General features: G+C 37.9%; 1 pseudogene; it reads left to right on the top strand.

Moving 5' to 3' along the window:
* Window positions 1-11,191: 11,191 nt before the first annotated feature.
* LOC102009469 lies at window positions 11,192-12,137 on the top strand (annotated as a pseudogene).
* Window positions 12,138-20,640: the final 8,503 nt, after the last annotated feature.

Raw genomic sequence — 20,640 nt, 5'->3', positions numbered from 1 at the left:
TACAAAATTAACCATTTAAAAATATACAATGAAGGACAATACATTCACGTGTTGGGTAACCATCTCCACTGTACAGTCCCCTAAAATTATCGTCACTCCAAAGCAGAGCCCAGACCCATTAAGCAGTCACTCCCCATCTCTCTCTCCTCAATCCCTAAAAACCACTAACATACTTCTTATCACTGCAGATTTAGCTATTCTGGCCATTTCATGTAAATCAAATCAAACATTATGTGACCTCTCGTGTCCGACTTTTTTTTACTTGGCATGATGTTTGTGAGATTTATCTACGCAGTAACATATATCTCCATCTCATTTCTTTTTATGACTATAATATACTTAATTGTATGAGTGTGCCGTATTTTATTTATCCATCCATCCAGTGACGGATATTTTGGTTGTTTCCACTTTTGGCTACCATGAATAATGCTATCATGAACACTGATGTACATGTATCTGTCTGAATAACTGTTTTCAATTCTTTTGAACTGAAGAATTTCAGTACTTCACAGTGAATAATAGATCGTATGGTGATCCTCATTTGAACTTCTTGAGAACTCTTATGGCTATATATATATTTTTTTAAAGAAAAATAAGAAGGAAGCCATCAGCCTAAGGTTTTTCCTATATCCAGAACTCTTACATAGGCAAAACTGGGGCTATTTGCTGTAACTGACTGCTAAGATCTGAGTATGGTTTGTACCCCCTAAAACTGATGTTGAAGCTTCATTCCTCAGTGTGTCAGTACTGCAGGGGTAGCTGGTGGGAGGTGTTTGGGCCATAGAAGTGGCGTCCATGTGAATATATTAACGCCCTCTCACAGGAATGAGTGAGCTTGCTGTAGAGAGACTGGTAAGTTACCTTGGGAGCAAGCTCCTCATCCCTCTTACTTCTGTTCTGTATTCACGTATTTTCCCTTTCCCTTGTCAGCCCTTCACTGGGTATCATAAGAAGTGGAATCTGAACAGGTATGACCACGTGATCTTGGACTTCCAGCCTCCAGCGCCACGGGCTAAATCCCCCCTCCCTCCTTCTTTTTCTTTTTAAAATATTTTTTATTTCGTTTTGCAGTACTGTGGCTTGAACCCAAGGCCATCACACTGAGCTCCATCTCCAGCCCTTTTGAGATCACCTTTTTTAAAAAAAACTTTTCATTTTATTTTGAGATTCTTATGTCTCAGCCTCTCAGAGTGCTGTAAATCTCTTTTCTGTATAAGTTACCCAGGCTCAGGCATTCTGTTGTAACAACAGAAAGTGGATTGTGACATTGAGTGAAAAAAAAAAGAAAAAAAAAAAAAAAGACTCAGCTAATCATAACAGTCAACCACCCAGTTGCCACCACCCCTGCTTTGACAAGCACCTTTCTAAATTTCTTAAATTGCTTGAGGATTATGATAGAATTCCTCTGACAAGCCGGGCATGGTGGCTCACCCCCGTAATCCCAGCACTCAGGTGGCTGAGGCAGGAAGATAGTGGCGAGTTTGAGACCAGCCTGGGCTACAAAGTGAGCTCAAGGCCAGCCTGAACTGCAGAGCGAGACCCTGTCTCAAACAAACAAACAAACAAACAAACAAAAAAGATTGGATAAACAATTCCTCTGACAACCCAATGGATAGGTTTATTAGTTTTCCTCTTCTATAATTGGAGCTAGAAAAGGGACTTGAGTGAAGTCTGATCATCAAGTAGGACACTGAGGTCAGAACCTCCAAGTGTAAATCCCGTGTCCCTTCCACTCCACCACACCAACTCTTTGGTACCTTTCTTAAACAATACAGTAAGGCGGGTAAAAACACTCTCAGTTCCCTCCGCTCTCACCCACTGTAAAGAGGAAGGGGTCTGTAACTGGGTAAGGAAGAGGGCAAAATAATTTGGATTTAAACTGTTTCTTAGCCTTGTTGCAGCAACTAGAAAGAAAAGTCAAAAACATAAAGCTAATTGTATCACCCAACTTTCCAGCAGATCAAAGAAATAATACAATTTTAAATTAATATCATCGCTGAAATTCTCCTTAACTGCCTGATGTTTCCTTAGTTTCTATTGACAAGTTCCTGCTTGATATAATTTTTCTTTTTAATTATTCAAATTCTATTAATATGAATATTTCTTCTAAGGAAGAAGTCGGCATAAATAGACTGACAATACCATAGAGAGAAATGTTTGACAATGGTCTTCATCATGTGTAACTGCAAAAATTTGTCAAGGAAGTTTTGTAGCAAGAGCATCTGTTTTATTTTTCCATATATAACTCAAACAGGTGAGATGTGATTATAGAATTCAAGTAAACAACACACATATGTCAGGACTGATAATTATATTCTACTCTATGCAAGCAAGGGAATTGCCTAAATCATGCTAAAAGTCACGGAAAATATTTCATATAATAAATTATGGATAAAGGTCTCTAAGTTAGGAGGCTTCAGTTATATCCCAGGTCTGCAATTAATCCATGTAGTAATATTTTATATTTGCATATTACAACTTTTCAATTATTTCATTTGATCTTTATGTATACCTTTAGAGGAATGTCTTATTATCATAGTTCTATAGGCAAAAAAAAGTTATAATTTACAACATGGTAGTAGTAGGCAGAAGTGAGAAATATTAGAGTTCTAAATATAATTTATTTTTATTTTTTAACTGATACATTAAAATAAGACTTGTACATCTTAATGGAATGCTATAAAATCCTTTGATAATGTGTGCACTGTGTAAAAATTGGGTTAAACATAGCTGTCTCCTCAAAGAGGTATCATTTCTTCAAAGGGACAACTTCCAAAATCTTTTCATCTAGCTTTTGGAATGTACAGTACAACTGGCCGTGGTGGCAGGGCCCTGTAATCCCAGCACTTTGGGAGGCTGTGGCAGGAGGAACACAAGTTTAAATCCTGCTAGTGCAACTTAGTGAAATCCTGTCTCCAAAGGGAGGTTGGGCAGGAGTAGGTGAAGGCCCTTTGTGTGAAAGCCCTGGGTGTGAAGGCCCTGGGTTCAGTCCCCAGCACTGCAACACAAAGAAAGAACTGGGCACGGTGGCACACACCTGTAATTCCAGCACTCGGGAGGCTGAGGCAGGAGGATCGTTGCAAGTTCAAGACTAGCCTGGGTTACAAAGTGAGCTCAAGGCCAGTATGAACTGTATAGCAAGACCCTGTCTCAAAAAAACAAAAAAGAAAGAAAGAAAGAAAGAAAGAGTTACTTTATCATCTATAATCCATCTGCCGTGCAATTGTACACCAGAACTTCCCTCTCCCATCTTGCTGTAAACTAGTACCCTTAGTCCTCATTGATCTACCTTTCTCCACCTTCATTTTCAAAGCTCGAGTGAGGCAGGTATGTTAGTTACTTTCTCATTGCTGAGACAAAATACCCAACATCCACAAGTTAAAGGAGGAAAGGTTTATTTAACATATAGTTTGTAGAGGTTTCAGTCCATGATTCAGTGGCTCAAGGCAGAGGGGCTGGTCAGAAGGGCATCACAGAGAACAGTTCATGGTAGCCAGAAGGTAGCACAAAAAAAAAAAAAAAAAAAAAAGGAACCTCAGCACTATCTTTCCGCCTCTTTGATCTTATCCAGACTGCTTATGGCGGGCAGCACTCACACCCTTAATCCTGGTGCCCTTGAGCCTAGCATTGCATGAATCAATCCCAGTATCACACACTCTAGATTCAGCCACCTCTGAAGACCCACCACCCATGACTGCATGAGGGGTGGAGAGGACATCTAGACACAAACCGTAATGGCAGGATTGTGTATAGTCATCTTGCTATGTATTAGCACACAGAATTTCTTACTCCTGTCCCACTGCAGCCTAGTACTCACTGATCTACCTTGCCTAGGCTCAATTTAAAGACAGAGGTAGGGTTCGCTCATAAATGAGATCGTGGGTATGAAGGAAAGGAGTCAAGAAGGACCACAAGGATTTAGGCTGAGCACTCAGAAGAAAGTCTACTGAGATGCAGCACTCTGGGGGCAAAGTCTTTTGCAGGGAGGAGAAATGTGTTTGGAGACTAGTGTTTGCAGCTTTCTAGTAGAGGAATCTGGTAAGCAGATGTTTAAGTGAGTGTGGAGTTCAAGGGGGAGGTTCTGGGCTAAAGCTATAAATAAGAGTGGCAGCAGTACACAGGTAAGTTAAAAGCCGTGGAAATTAGTGGGATAGAAAAGAGAAAAAAATCTGAAAACTAATCCTTCATGCACTTCCACTTTTAGGGTTAAAGGAGATAAGGAACTTGGAAAGGGCCCTGAAAACTAGCTGACACTGGGATACAGGAAAACCAAGAGAGTGATTTCTTAGAAGCTGTGAAGCCAAATTTCATTTTTAAAAATGTATCCATACATACTCCCCATGATAAATGTAGTCATTATGTACTGCAAATTTGTACTAAAGAAGAAGCCAAATTTCAGAAGACACTCTTCCATCTGGGATTCTCTTTGTAGGTAATGGACTCTCTTCAAGAAGGCAAACAGGTGGTGACTCCCAAGGAGGAAAAGAATTCAAGTGTATGCCTATAAATTAAGAAGTAGTGCATTACAGTACTGAGAGAATGAATAATATAGTATTTATTTTAATTTTCCTGGATACTTAACCATGCTTTCTGTAAAAATACACTTTATGAAAAGAACTTGAATTAACAGCCTAAACATTAAAAAAAAAATCCTAAACATTTTTTTCTATTGCTCATAGCTTAGGTTCTCTTTTTAATTTCTAAATTGATTTTAACTGCGATTTTTGCACAAAAGTTCAAGTGAAATTCTTCTATAAAGAAAAAATGAAATAACTTATTGCTACTATGTGTCTTTTAAATGTCATATGAAAAGATCAACTGTTTTTAAGCAGCATACATTATTGTTATTACAGGTTTTGGACAGAGATTTAAGTTACAAAAGTAGAAAATTCTACCGACACTAAAATTCTTTGTAGTTTAGGTCAAGAGGTTGTTGGAATTATTTGAACTAAACCTTACTGGTTTCAATTTGGTGTTTCAGGGCTTTTTCAAAACAGACTTTTACAGGAACTACACCTCGGCTCCTATTTGAAATGCAACATAAATATAACCATTATAAAAGATGTGTACCTTGCACCTCTATGAAGACAAATGTATAAATAAGATATCAGTTATTCTTTAGTAGGCCCTTAAGGTGGATATGTAAAACTTCAAAGAGGCATCTTAGGAAATATATAGGTAATTCATATTGTTTTTTAGATTACAGAAATAAAACCTATCAGGCTATACTATCTCTCCAAGGTGACTCAGCTGGTTAGTGAGAAAATTAAGGTTAGCACTCAGATATTCCTGCTTCCAAACCAGTTTGCTATATTATATATCTACACAGTAAAGGAAATAAGTACTAGAATAAGAGACATTAATCTAATCATAAGTCAACTTAGGGTCTCTGGCCATTTCCATTTGTTTATTTTATATCAATACTCCTTTGTTCTTTTCATTTTTTTTTTTTGTTTTGTTTTGTTTTGTTTTCTTGCCGGTACCGGGAATTGAACTCACAACCTTGCACTTGCCAGGCAGGCACTGTGCCACTGAGCTAAATCCCCAGCCCCTCTTTTGTTCTTTTCATGATCTCGATGAAGTTTAAAATAACTCTATAGAATAACAAATGTGAGTTAACATCATCCTCATGTTAGGTGATAAAATTGAGAGCTAGTATTTAATTTACTTCTCCAAGATTACAGAGGTACAGCTAGGGATCTAGCTCAGTGGCACAAGTGCCTGCCTGGCAAGTGCAAGGTCCTGAGCTCGATTCCCAGCACCAAAAAAAAAAAAAAAAAGTGTAAGATGGGATAGTACCCAAACCTTCTAAATAGAATTTAACTTTTTTTCTATAATTGGTCATATTAGGAGAAATATTAAAGTGATCTATTAAATATCATCAACAAAAAAACCTCAAAATAAAACAACTTTTGCATTCTAAACAAGCAGAAAAATGAAGAGGACAAGCTGTTGGGAAATGTGATGGTTAAAATAAATAGTTCCAAGTGTTGCCATAGTAGCAAAACTGGGAAATTAGAGTCATTGATGCAAATTTCTTTGAACAAAAATAATCAAATTCTATGAAAGAAGATAATTTTGGGTCAGTTCTTATACAGTTTCAAAACACCAACTGCATAAGTGCAAAAAGAGTAATTTGAATTAACATCAGTTTCTGAGTGAGGATGCAATGATTTTTGTTAACTGGAAACAGAATGTGATCCAATGTTATGACACAGCTGCCGAAAAAGTTAGTACATATCCAGTGACAGAGGCTGTGTGAAATACACTTCACTGGTTACATAAAAGTCAGAGCTCTATGTTCACTGTGTTGTCACCATTTAAGAATGCTAAAAAAGTAAAATTCATGTAGGGAAGTTAACTAGAAGAGACCTCTGGAAGCCATGTCCTCGAAGAAACCTTTGCGCGACTAGGATTATTAATCTGAGAACAAGGAGAATAATAGATCTTTAAATTTGTTTATTCACCCTATAAAAATTTATTGAGTGCTAACTATAGGTTACAGCACATAGGATTTTTTAAGTGATTATAAAGATAGTGACCAATGCCTGAGTGGATTGGAATCCATGCAGAAAGTTTAGGTAGAGGAAAACCATTTCTCATGTGTTTCAATGCACCATTCTTATGGCTACATTGAGAGTAGGCTGTGAGGGTATTGCAATGATGGGAGCATGGAGACAAATCAAAGAAATTTCTTGCAATAATCCAGTTAGTAGTTGCTTAGACCAGACCAGGTTAAGTGATTAGAACAGGGTGATAGCAGTGGGGGGAAAAGAAGTGTCTGGGTTTTGGATATATTGTGAATTTGAGGTGTATTTCATGTTGGTGAAAGGAAACCTGCGTAAAAAATGGGTTAAAATTAACCTAAATCTTTGTGGGTCCATAGAACTGCTAGCACCAGGACCCACAGGTAAGTTAGGGACGGGGAACAGGTGTGGGAGGAGGGAACTTGCCACAGTTGGTAACCTTTCAGTGGCAAAGAGAAGAGGAAAATTACTATCTTTCAGGTAAAAGGAGGGCAGAACTAGAATACAGCACTCTCTCCAAAGTCCTAACACCTTAACTCAGTGACACAGAAAGACAAAAGACTTGTAACTCTCAGAAACATAGAATTTCAAAAGGTTCATGAAATTAGCAGTATAAATTATAAGTAAAAACTCCCATTATATTTGCTCTCAAGCACTATCAAGACAGTGGTTTTACAAAATAGAAAAGGTGATCAAAGACAAACTATGATCTACTTCTGTTTTGAGGAGACATTTAGGATTATAACATGCAAGTCATATGCAAGGCCAGCACCCCCTCACATTCCCATTCAGATTATACTTGTTTTTTTGACTTTACAATTATAAAACATAATAGAAGTAACAGAAAATGAACAGCAGAGCTAAATGTAGATAAATGGTTCTACCTTAAAATAGTCTGATGCAAGAGTAATTAGTTGAACTCATATAGGACATACCTAATACATCTGGGAAAGAAGAATGAACATGTGGGCTGAAAGCAAGACTAGCATGACAGCAAAGCATAATTTGGGCTGTGAAAATATCACAATAATGGGCTTATTTTTGACACATTATGAGCATTCTTAGAAATTCATGAGCTATAATTCAGTTGCTAATTATAGGGTAAGCCTCTTCACGGTCTTACACATTTGTATATACTCAGAATTGTACTGTTGATATAAGAGACATTTTATTAATTCTTCAGTAAACTTATTAGGCATCTTATGCATTCCAGGCAACGTGTCAGTGATATAATCCTAGACAAGACAAACAGGTCATTGCCCTCAAGAACTTTATAGTCTGGCTCAATGTTTGCAAATATTAATGTTCTTGATAATAACCTGGAGAAGACGTTAAAACGCAGATGCCCAGTTCCTTATACTCCTTCAGACACTGCAGATACGCTGACTCAGTCAACCTAGAGTGAATGCCAAGAATCTTTCTCCATTCTAAGCACCTTCCCATGAAATTCTAATGCAGGTGGCCCAAGGACATCACTTTGAGAAACCCTGGAATGTGACAAATAGATTATGACTTTCTCTCAACCTGCAGGGGCAACAACCGGTAAGTAGAAACGGGTCTCCTTTGGTGAGAAAGATTATTTTTAGAAAGTGGAACCTAGGGTGATTCTTAGAAGAGGATAACTGCTAATTCCCAGGCTACATGTTTTCCAAAGAGTCTGGTTTTATGGGGGTTATTTAGAAATAATCCACCAAGAGTATACTGAGCCAATCGGCTGCTTTGCAGGTACAGGGAATCCAAGACTTATGAACATTTGTGTTGTGAACTTTCACAAGAGTATTGTATAAGATTTACAGATGTTCTGTATAAGATTATGAATGAATCTGACTTACAAACGTTCTCCCAGGATGGGACTCATTCATAAATCAGGAACTTACTGCATCCCCAACTTTATCTTATACCTTGAGCTATCTTATCCACAGTGTCCAGAGAGACATACAATTCATTAATCTGACTCTCTCTTTTCATCAGCTTATTTGATCAAAAGTGAATACCTAGCCCAAAGCCAGCCAGACAGCAAATTTGTCCCTTAATAATCTGAACTAAGTGATATAAAGTTGTAGTCACATGATGGTAGATTGGGCAATTAAGCCATGAATAGTTAATATGAGATGTGAAAGAAGAATCTAGAAAAAACCGAGACCAGAACACATGTGCAAAATCAACAGTAAAGCCACAACAGAGACACAAGTATGAAATAGAATGTGGAACACAGTTCCTAGCTGTCCATTTCCCAGCTCCATTTCCCTAAATTCAACTCTGAGACCTCTGCTTAGTGTTTTGAGGCTTCTTGGTAATCTTTCAATTGAAGCCTCATTTTCTGAGGCAGCTAGAGTAACTTCTGTCCTTTATAACCAATAAGTTAAGTAGAGGCTGGGTCCTGGAAGAAAATCACTCACCCTTTTATATGTAGGGTTTGGGTAGAGATTTGAATTGCAAGCCAGTGCAACAAACTTAAAGATAGTTCAACCAGCAGAAGGCTATTTGGCGCATCTAAAATTTAGATTAGAAGATTGGTCCTGAAGTAGACAATAATCAAGCTAACACAACTCAATTTGGAAGCTGAAAGTAAAGTCACTGTCTCAGAATTGGAATGTATAGTCTTCTCACGACGTCTGTGCAAAGTGACTTCCAACTATTCCTTCCATTCATGCCACATTCTCTCAAGATTAAACATCTCCATCAAAGTGTGTGTCTGGCCAAACTTATGCCACATATACGTGGGTATGGAAGGAAAGGATTTTTCCCTTTCTGGCGGAAGGTATCCACACAGGTCTCCCCTCTGAAGGTCATACATAATGGAAAAGATACAATTTCCTATAAAGAAATTGAGGTATTTTGAGAGTAGGAATAGATATACTGTGAGACAGAGGTAAGTATTAGAAACTAAATGCTGATCGTTAGGCAGAAAAGATTACAGCGATCTGATGCTGTATTCAACTAAAAAATATTTTCTGATGATTGCAGATATAGACTAGCCAAGTTAGTGAAGAAATTAATGTCACTCCAATTGTTCAGATAGAAATTGAGTAGCCAGTAGTGAGTGATACTGAAGGGATTTCTAAATTGGGTAACAAATGGCCTAGACAATCTATCTGGCTATTTACGGTCCTTAATATTATAAAAAGAAAAACACATTGCAAAAAACTTTGTAAAATCTTGGAGCAATAAGAATCATATATCTACTAAATATTTTATGAAGCAGTTTTGCATATTTGTCTTCAAATGATTTTTTTTGAAATTTTGAACTGCCCTGCTTACTTCCCTGTCTCTGGGCTCCTGTCCTTGTTGAGACACCTTCACCTTGAGGGAATATATAATCTTGTCATGTGCTTTGGGACCCAATTTGTTCTTAGATATAGGAAACAGAAGGAGCCTCAAGAGCCCCAGGATAAAAGCTTCAGCCTCAACACACAACTGTGCCAAAGTTGGCGTCTTGTGCCAAAGCTGGCATCTTGGTGTGCTGATAAGGAGGGCACACTTATTTTCTTGTGATGGAGACTCTGGCACAGCTGCCTTCCCAAGGACTCAATTTCTTGTGCTTCAACTGACTGTTTATTGGTATATCTTCTAAGTATTGTCTACACGAATCTGTGTTGGGTGATTTATCCTGGCCATTGGCATTAGTCAGGATTCAATGCTGGAAAGAGAAACCACCTGAAGTATTTTAAACAGAAATATCTGGACTATTTTAAGCAAATTTAGCATGCATGGTAGTTTATGCCTGTAATCTCAGCACTCTGGGAAGCTGAGGCAGGAAGAGCATATGTTTGAGCTCATCTTGGGCAACTTGATAACTTAGCAAGGGCCAATCTCAAAATTAAAATAAATACATAATAAAAGGCTAGGGATGTAGTTCACAGTGAAGGCCCAGGGTTCAGTCTCCAGCACTACAAAACAGCAACAACAACAACAAATTTAATGCAGATAATTAGATCATTACAGAATCACTAGAATAGCCAGAAGATTTGGGTATAAACTGAGATCAGCAAATGGCCTTTAGAACATCATGAATTTGACCTTTTGTGGAATAACCTCTTCTGTATTGATTAAAAAGGTAGGGAATCAAATATCTATTACTAGATCTATGAAAATTAAAAGTGAAACAAACACAACTTTGTAGCTATAATCTAGACGGCAGGAAGCTGCTGCTGCTATTGCACCTTCCTCTCGATGGCTATGAAACCAGTAGTCTCTGCAGAAACCTAACATCTCTACAACTATGTTTCCCATCAGCAAACAACTAAAGGGAGGTGTAAGAAAATCTTTAGTTTAGCACCGCCTTTCCCAGTACGTGTAGAAGCAATTAAGTAGTATAATCTAATCAAACATAGAACCCTGATAGCAAGGAAATCTCGGAAACTAGGTGGTTTCCATCCAGTTCGGTGCCGGAAGTCCCATTAGAAAGAAGTGAAAATTAATACCAAATGTCATATCTAACATATCTTACTCACCATGTGCTGGAAATCCTAGCCAGTAGTTTGCAGTAAGAAAAATAAACACAAGGCATACCAATCAAAACGGAAGAAATAACATGCTTTTGCGCATGGGAAATTGTCAAGAACCTACAAAAGAAGAAAACTATTGCAAGCGTTAAGTAAGTATAGTAAAGGGCTGTTGATCTGGGGAGAGAACAATCAGTGTTGAGGTGTAAAATGCAGGAAATGCAGAGAAATAAAAGCTTTAACTTGGAGAAGTAGAACCATACTCCCGAGAAGTATATCAACATCTCCACCAGCAGCCGCCACCACCACCAATACCTGAAAAGGGGCAACAGGCTAGTAGCTAAAAATGAAGGCTTCAGATTAACCAGAAGGATTTTAAGAATCCAGGAGGGAAGGTATTTACCCACTGTAGCCATCTTTGCTGGCAATCTTCCTCCTGACATCACGGAAGAAATGAGCAAACTATTTGAGAAATGCAGCAAAGTAGAAGTTTTCGTTCTTAAGGATAAAGGCTTTAGCCTTAGCCACTTGGAAACGAATGAACGCGTGCTGAGACTGCCAAAGTGGAGCTGGACCATACGCCACGCCGTGGAACACCGCTGCGCGTGTGCTTTGCCTGCCGCAGCGCACCCCTCACAGTCCAAGCCTTCCTCAGCGCGTATCCAGCAAACTGCTGGAGGAAGTCTTCCCTGCGTTTGGCCAGGTGGAGAGGGCTGGAGTCCCTGTGGATGATCGCGGAAGGCCCTCAGGAAAAGGCACTGTTGGGTTCTCAGGGAAGCCAGCTCTGCCGAAAGCTCTGGACAGGGGCAGTGAAGGTCTTTCCTGCTAAGCACATTGCCTAGGCCTAAGACTGTGGAGTCCAGGGACGAGATACATGATAAAGAGGGACCTCCGGAGAAGCTGGTTATGAAGAACCGGCACTTTCACAAGGACCGAGAGGACCCAGCGAGATGTGCACAGCCTGTGACTCAGCACGCCATACGCGGGCGGGCACTCACTGAGAGGAAAGCAGCCGAGGAGCCGTGGAAGGTGGCATCAAGGAAGCTAATGAGAGCTGGAGGTGGCGATGCAGGCCGCTCACCCTGAGCACCGGGTCGTGCTGCTGAGGCAGGATTTGAGGAGGTGCCGAGAACTTCTGTCCCTCCCACTGATAATGTATGGGTGACTTTAGCCTAATTACTTTAGTATTCTAAGTCCCAGTTTCCTCTTCAGCAAGGGGTTTTATCAGTATTAAATGAAATACTATGTGTTATATTTAACATATTCTGTACCGTGCACCATCTAAATGATAGCTACTAACATAAGCAAAAGTGGTCGCCATGTTCATGGACTTTTGTAAACTTTTCTTGGACTTTAGGCCAATTCTGCAAGTTTTAAACATCCAAAGAGAGCAACATACAGATTACAAATTGGAGCTGAGTTTTAGTTCCTAAATCTCTTATCACTTTATATTTAAGTGAGAAATTGGATGGCATTGAAATTAAAAACTTCTACTCTTTGAAAATCACCTTCAATAAAACAAAAAGGTAACTACACAGGCTAAAGGTAACTACACAGGCTACATATTTATGCTATGTATATCTGACAAACAAGTGGTATCTTAGCCAGGCACAGTGGTACATTCCTATAATGTTAGGTACTCAGGAGGCTGAGGCAGAAGGATCACAAGTTTGAAGCCCATACAGGCTTCTTACAGTTCAATAGTTGGAAGGCAAACAACTCAGTTAAAAAACCATCAACAGGTGTGATGGCACACACCTGTTATCCCAGCACTTGGGAGGCTGAAGCAGGAGGAGTACCATGATGTTGAGGCAAGCCTGAGCTACATTATGAGTTCAAGGCCAGCCTGAACTGCATAGTGAGACCCTGTCATGAAAAATACACCAACCAAACAAAAGAGCCAAAAAGAAAAAAAAAAAGAGCAAAGTATTTGGACACTACTCATAAGGTAATACACAAATGGTCAATAATCATAGGTATGTTCATCATTAATAGTCGTAAGAGTAATTCAAATGAAAACACAATAAAACATTACTACACACCTACAAGAAGGACTAAAATTTTTAAAAAGTCATTGTACAAAAACTTAGCAAGCATACGGAACAGTCAGTATTTTCATACATTGCTGGTGGGACTATAAAATGGAACACACAATTGAGATACCATTTTGAAAGATTTTTATAAAGTTAAGCCACAATTACCATATAATCTAGCAATTCTCTTGGTATTTATCTAAGAAAAGTAAAAACATATCTCCATATGAAGACATAACTGAATGTAAGCAAGAGTTTTCTTCATGATGGGCAAAAACTAGACTGGACGAAAACAATGCCCAGCTCCAACGCACTTTTTGAGTTAAAGAAACTAGATGCGAAGGAGCACACATTATGTAATTCTATGTGAAATTCTTCAGCAAGCAAAATTAACCTACAGGTGTGGAAGGCAGAATGATGTCTGCCTTTGGTGGGTGACAGCCAAGAGTCATGTTCGGTGGTGATGAAAATTCTATCTCAATTAGGATAATGGCTACATGGAGTACATAGGCATTTTTGTCAAAATTCAACTACTAGTACATTCAATGAATATATCTTATTATGTATAATTTATATCCTAATAAAGTTGATTTAACAAAAACCCCCAAAACTATACAACTATACTATAATAGGCTTCTGGTTATCAAACTAATTCCCAATTGATGAAATCCCAGGAGCATACAATCATATCATTTTTTTTCTATGTTGATAACGTTGGAGATGATCAAGCCTTAAAATTTTTTCTATTTGCTGTGCAAAAGAGGTCTCTGATTGACTGGCATTGCCCAGATATTAATGAATTGTCTGAAAGTACTATTTTTTAGAGGGATAAACTAAAAAAGAGAAACTGATATATAACACTGAGAAAGAAGCCAGACACGATGGCACACACCTGTAATCCCAGCACTCAGGAGGCTGAGACAGAAAGATCACCATGGATTTGAGGCCAGCTTAGGCTACAAGTTCAAGGCCAATCTGAAGAACATAGTGAGCCCCTGTCTCAAAAAAATCAAAAGTAAAAACAAAGACCGAGAAGGAGCAATGAGAGAAGTAAGAAGAAAACCTGTTTACATAGGAGTAAAGAAAACAACCTTTTAAATTCTTCCTCTTTCCCTCCTCCATAATATATCTAGCTCTCCCCTGCTCGGCATCAAAACTTTAGGAGCTATTTCTTGTTTCTCCTTTACCCAATCATCATATCGTCATAATTACTTACAGGTCAATTGCAAAATCCTTCTTAACAGTCCTTGCTCCAGCACCGTTTCCCTCTCTCCATTACTTCTACCATTCCAGCTTTTCGACCTTTTCTTACCCTCTTAGAAGTAGACCAAGTGGGTCCCTACCTCCGGGTTCTCTTTCCCTGCTGTTTGTTTAATTTCCTGGAAGCATATTTCTATGTTGGTACTTACAGGATCAAAAACAAAAAAGAAATAACAGTAACAAAATTTCTTTCAACAGACTGCTTACCAAATAAAATTTCAAAACTGGGCATGATGGTGTGCATGCCTGTAATCCCAGACTTCGGAGTCTGAGGCTGGAGGATTGCTGAGAGTTTGAGGCCAGCCTAAGCGACACAGTGAACTATCTCAAAAACAAAAACAAAACAACAACACATACACACACACACACACACACACACACCTAAATAAATAAATAAGATTCCAGTACCAATATTCACTGTACTCCAAAATTGGAATGCAATTTGTATTTCTGGACTTGTATTCCATTTTCTTTCTATTCACACTATGTGGTATAGTGTTTGAAAGCTATTATTACCTCTGCATTAGCAGAAGCAACACAGAGTAAAGTATTTCTAAAGAACTCTAGGCAGTGGGCAACCTCCGGCCCTTCATCAAGTACTCAGAAAGACTTGCATTCATATGCGACAGCTGTTCCTGCAGTCGGTTTGCCTTCAAAGTACGTGTTTCCCTCAGGCCTACCCTTGTAAAAATGGCGGATGCCTTCTCTTGTGTTATTCAGACACATGTTTAACTATTCCATACATTCATATATAGAAAATAGGCTTTTTATACTTCAGTAAGCCTTTATTTTACACAGTCTTCTTCAGAAACCTCGATTATGTTTTCAAAAGTAATTTTTTCAGTTTTATTGAGGTATCATTGACAAGTAAAAATTACATATTTTAAATTGTACAGCCTGTTGTTTTGACATATATGTGTGAAATGATGCTACAATCAAGCAAATTGACGTATCCACAGCCTCACAGTTATATTTTTCTCTTTTCTTTCCCTTTCCTCCCTCCTTCCCTCCCTCCCTTCCTTCCTTCCTTCTCCTTTTGTACTGAGAACACTTTAAGTCTACCATCTTAGCAAATTTCCGGTATGTAGTCAATATTATGCTGTCGAAGTGTAGTTACATTGCTGTGCATTAGATCTCTAGCATTTATTCATACAGCATAACTGAAGCTTGGAGTCTTTTCACCAACCACTCTCCATCTCTCCTACCTGCATCGCTGATAATCCTCACTTAAACCATTGCTTCTATGAGTTTCACTTTTTAGATTTCACATATGAGGGAGATCAATCACTACTGATCTTTCTGTGTCTGATTTATTCCACTTAGCACATTATCCTTCTGTCTAAAATGACAGAATTGCTGCCTTTTAAAGGTTGAATAATATCCCTTTAAATATGTGCATATTTTCTTTATCCATTGACCTATCAATGAAAATTTAGGTTGTTTTCATGCCTTGGCTATTGTGAACGATACAGCAGTGAATATGGGAGTGAGTGGGTACAGTTCTTTGAGTTATTAACTTCATTTCCTTTGAAGATACACCAAGAAAAATCTGGTGGAATTGATGGATCATATAATAGTTCTATTTTTAATGTTTTGAGGAGATTCTATACTGTTTGCCCTAGCAATTACACCATTTTATGTCTCCACCAACAGTATATGTTCCTTTTTCTCTGTATCATCCCTAACATCTTTGGTGTTTTTTGTAATAGTCATTCTAACAGATATAAGGTAATATCTCACTGTGGTTTTGATTTGAGTTCCCTAATGATTGGTGACATTAAGAAATTATTCACATTTTTTTTTGTCTTTTTGAAAGAGGATCTCACTATGCAGTTCAGGCTGGCCTTGAGTTCACTTTGCAGCCCAGGCTGGCCTCAAACTCTCAATAATCCTCCTGCCTCAGCCTCCCGACTGCTAGGATTACAGGAGCGTATCACCACGCCCGGCAAGAAATTATTCATTTATTTATTGGCCATTTCATGTTTTCTTTTGAGAAATGCCCATATGTGTCTTTTGTCTATTTTTAAATTATTTGGATTTAGCTATTGAGTTCTTTGAGTTCCTTACATATTTTAGATATTAGTCCTTTACCAAATAGATGGTTATAAAATATTTTCACCTAGCCCATGGGTTATTTTTTACTCTGTTGATTATTTCCTCTGCTGAACAGATGCTTTTTAGTTTGATATAATCCTGTTTGTCTACTTTTGCTTTGGCGTCTGTGGTTTTGGTGTCATATTCCAAAAAATAATTGCCCAGGACAACATCCAGAAACTTTTCCTCTATGTTTTACTTTAGAAGTTATATGATTTGAGTTCTTATGTTTAAACTTTAATCCATCTTTAATAGGTTTCTATGTACAATGCAAGATGTGTCTGATTTCATTCTTATGTGTATGGATATCAGTTTTCCCAACACAATTTGTTGAAGAGTCATTCTCCTCTGTCTTAATTTAGAGTCTTTGTTATATTCTACAAGCATTTGTTGAGTGCCAACTTTGTGAAATAGAAATAAAGCTGACAAATGAAATGATGAGCAGGTCAAAACCATTTAAATATTTTATGATCTGGTAAAAGTGGAGGATAATAAATCCTGAAAATCTGAAATTTAAAGTAGAATAGTTCATCACTGACAGAGACATACAAAATGTTATAATGGCTTAAAGAAGGGACAAGTCATATGTGGTTTGTGAATCAAAGCTTTATGACAAGAGTAGTTTTACCAGAAGGTCCTGGAATTATAGGTAGGATTTTGATAGGCAGAGACGGTTCAAGAAAACTTTCTGCCCAAAAGTATCAAAGACGAAACTAGATTTCAGAAAGTATTTCAGTTTTTAGGAAGGAATTAGTGTACCAATTTAACGAATGCATGTCATCCGTAAAGTGAATAGCTAGCTGGTGGTGCGGGTTACATCTGTGTCAGTAGAAAGCCTGCGGTGGTAGGCGGAGGCTAAACTGATGCTTCCTGGATATAGTGTGTAACAAATTCATGACCGGCGCTGTGGTTGGGGAGGATTAAACTGCAAGGACAGTGGAAGAGAGAAGGAGCCAAAAAATAAAGAGGACAACAAGAAATCTAATTCAATACTAAGTAAAAAAATAACACGATGGAAGAAGGCAGTGCTAAGGAGGAGGGCAAACAGAAATGGCATTTCAAAAGGTTTTCACAGGGATTAGCAATGTCTTTCAGTTAAAGGAGAAGTGCGTAGAAGTCAAATAACAATTGACACCTGTATAATACACACGCTGGTCTCAAGTATCGTGCTCAGGGATGCAGGCAAGGTAAGAGGAGAAATAAAGGCACATCCAAGATTCCGGATCAGGCATTCCTTATTCTGTTCTCAGACACTGGGGAGTCAGGCAGTAGTTTCATTTGGATCTATTGAGCTTGAGGTTTTGGTGGAACATAATGGAAATTGAAGACAAAACAAGGGAGCCCAGGCTTTCCTGGCCTTCCCCAAGACAGCCCACCCTGCTTCCTCCAGGGTGTACTTTTATCTTGCTCCTTCCTCTTTTCCTCGGCCCAAGCTCACCCTGCAGAGCCAGTTTCTCCCTTGCTCCTTACTTTTATGTTTTCAAATAAACTTTGCCCCCCAAAAAGAAAATAAGGGGGAGCCCAGAAGGTATGTCTGGAAATCATCTAGGTAATGAGATAGCAAAAGTGGACAAAGATCACCCAAAGAGAGCTTGCAGAGAAGAAGGGCTCTGTAGAGAAGAATGAGAATACCGACAATCTTCATCTTCTTCAGTGCAAACACTGTTCAGGGGTTAGCACGTGCCAGGCACTACGCCAAACACTTTGCATACTTTAATTGTCACAGCCAAGGGATACATGAAAGCTATAGTTATGACTAATTAGCTATTAATGCACGTGCAAAATTTAATTTTCCAGAAATAAAATCCCAGATGATTTCAAGGTGGAAATTAATGAAGCAGCGGGTCATAGAAAGGACATAGAAAGAACACTAAATTTTAATGTCTTCTTCAGAGAACAATGAGTCACTTCAACTGTTAATCATTAAGATAGAAATTCAGTGAATGTGTATTGAAAAATTTTGAAGGGATAAAATACATTCTTTGATCACTGAAAGGAAAAAATGGAATGAGAAGCAAGTAACTATAAATGTTTAACAGTTACAAATCTTTATAATCTAAAAACACAGCTCTAAACATTTTCAACATTTTCAACTGTTAACAGTACAGAATACTTGCAAATCTGTAATCACAGTGAAAGCTATAAACAAAGTCATATAAATTTAGGTATCAAATAAAAAATAAGGATTTAAATGACAGTTTAAAAGTGTAGCCATACATTTACATAGACACATAAGTGATTATACATGAGTATTATTTTCAAATGTCTGTGAAACATTATCAAATAAATTGAATTTGGATACCTCTTTTTTTTTTTTTTTTTTTTGGTACTGGAAATTGAATTCAGGACCTTGTGCTTGCCAGGCAAGTGTTTGTGCCACTGAAATATATCCCCAGCCTCAAATAAATTGAATTTGGATCAAGGAATGCTTTCAACAAAATTCAAACAACAGAACTCACATTTTCATACCTTCAAGTCATATGGTAGTAAAAACAAAGGACAGCAAGAAGATAAGCAAAATTTTAATGACTTGACTAAAGAGAAAATTTAAACAGATTTAGCAAATGTTCTTGAAATTGGTCTACAGACTTAGTGAAATATCTATCAATATTTTGGTAGCTTTTTCTTCTGCAAAAAGTTGCAAGTTGTTCCTAAAGTTCATATGGAAACGCAAGGAAGCTAGACTATGCAAAATCATATTTGAAAAACAGAATCCAGGTGGCACTCTCAGTTACTGGCTTCAAAACTCACTGTAAAGCTACAGTAATCAAGCCGTGTGGTACTGGCAGTTGGTACAGGCATGCAAACCAGTGGAATAAATCCAAGCATCTCTGGCCAACTGGTTTGCATCAGGGTGCCAAAATCATTTTATGTGGAAAGAATAATCTATTTAACAATTGGAGCAGGGACAACTGGAGACATATCTGCAAGCAAATGAAGATAGATCATTATCTCACAAAATACACAAAAAATTAACTCAAAATCAATCAAAAACCTGCATATAAGAGCTAAAACTATAGAATTCTTAACAAAACACCAAAGGGGTAAATCTTCAAGACCTCAGATAAAGCAATGGATTCTTGAATATGAGATCAGAACTACAAACACAAGAAAAAAACAGACTCAACTTAAAATCTGTGTGTTTCAAGGGATATTATAGAGTAAGTGAAAATACAACACACAGAATGGGAGAAAATGTGTGAATTATATATCCAATAAAGATATACACACATATGTATACATACAAACATATATATACACACCTACACATTGCTAGTGGCAATGTAAAATCACAGTCATTTTAGAAAACAGTTTGGCAGTTCTTGAAAAGGTAAACACAGGATACTGGTGCAGTCAATCAAAATCGTATCATTTCTTTACAGAATTTGAAAAACTAATTCTAAATATACCTATGTCTACTGAAAAAGGTTTGGTTGGATGGAGTAACTTACACATATGGCAGTCTAAATCCCAGAATTAGGTTTCTCACCTACCACAGGTATATATGGATAGCAAAGGCACCTTCACAATGGACCTGATACAGGAAAGTGCTGATGGCATATTGGAGCTGACCAAGTTGCGTGTTAGAAAATCAAGAAATGATCAACCTGTATAAACTTATAGCTCACCCTAAACTCACTAAGCAGAGATGTCCTGTATTCTGTAGGAAACTTTGAGGGCAAGAGTTGAGCTAGGAGGCTGAAGGGCATTCAGGAAAAATCTTTCTTATGAAAACCACAGAGAGGGGCTGGGGATTTAGCTCAGCGGCACAACGTCTGCCTGGCAAGTGCAAGGTCGTGAGTTCAATTCCCAGTACCGGAAAAAAGAAAACCACAGGAGCATGGAAGAGGAATTTGTCCACTAGCAGGTGGACCAAAGGATGTGAAGCTTTTGTAGGATCCAGATATGTATACTCCCAAATTACTTACAAACAATACTTGACTTAATCCTTTGTAATTTATCCGAAGATGCGTGAGAAAGGCAAACTGACTGAAACTGTGACATATGCACGAGCCACTGCAAGCTGCCTGCACAATTTCCATTCTTCTCTCTTTTTTTAAATAATGGAACTGTGACTTTTTTAGGGGGTTATAAATCTTTTTTTTTTCTTTTTATACTCTTATTTTGTTTACATAATTTTTTTTATTATTATTTTAAAGAGTAAAAGAAGGATAACATAATAATAGGGGGGGCTTACCAAATTACAGACAAAGTGGTGGGAGATTATCAATGGTTATTGTTTTACATATTGTTATCTACAAGATAGTTTCTCAGGAAAAC

Source organism: Chinchilla lanigera, unplaced genomic scaffold (assembly GCF_000276665.1).
Source record: "Chinchilla lanigera isolate Chin_1 unplaced genomic scaffold, ChiLan1.0 scaffold00057, whole genome shotgun sequence".
In the NCBI taxonomy this organism is placed as follows: domain Eukaryota; kingdom Metazoa; phylum Chordata; class Mammalia; order Rodentia; family Chinchillidae; genus Chinchilla; species Chinchilla lanigera.
Note: the sequence above shows the minus strand (reverse complement) of the source record. Positions and strands in the feature narration are given on the sequence as shown.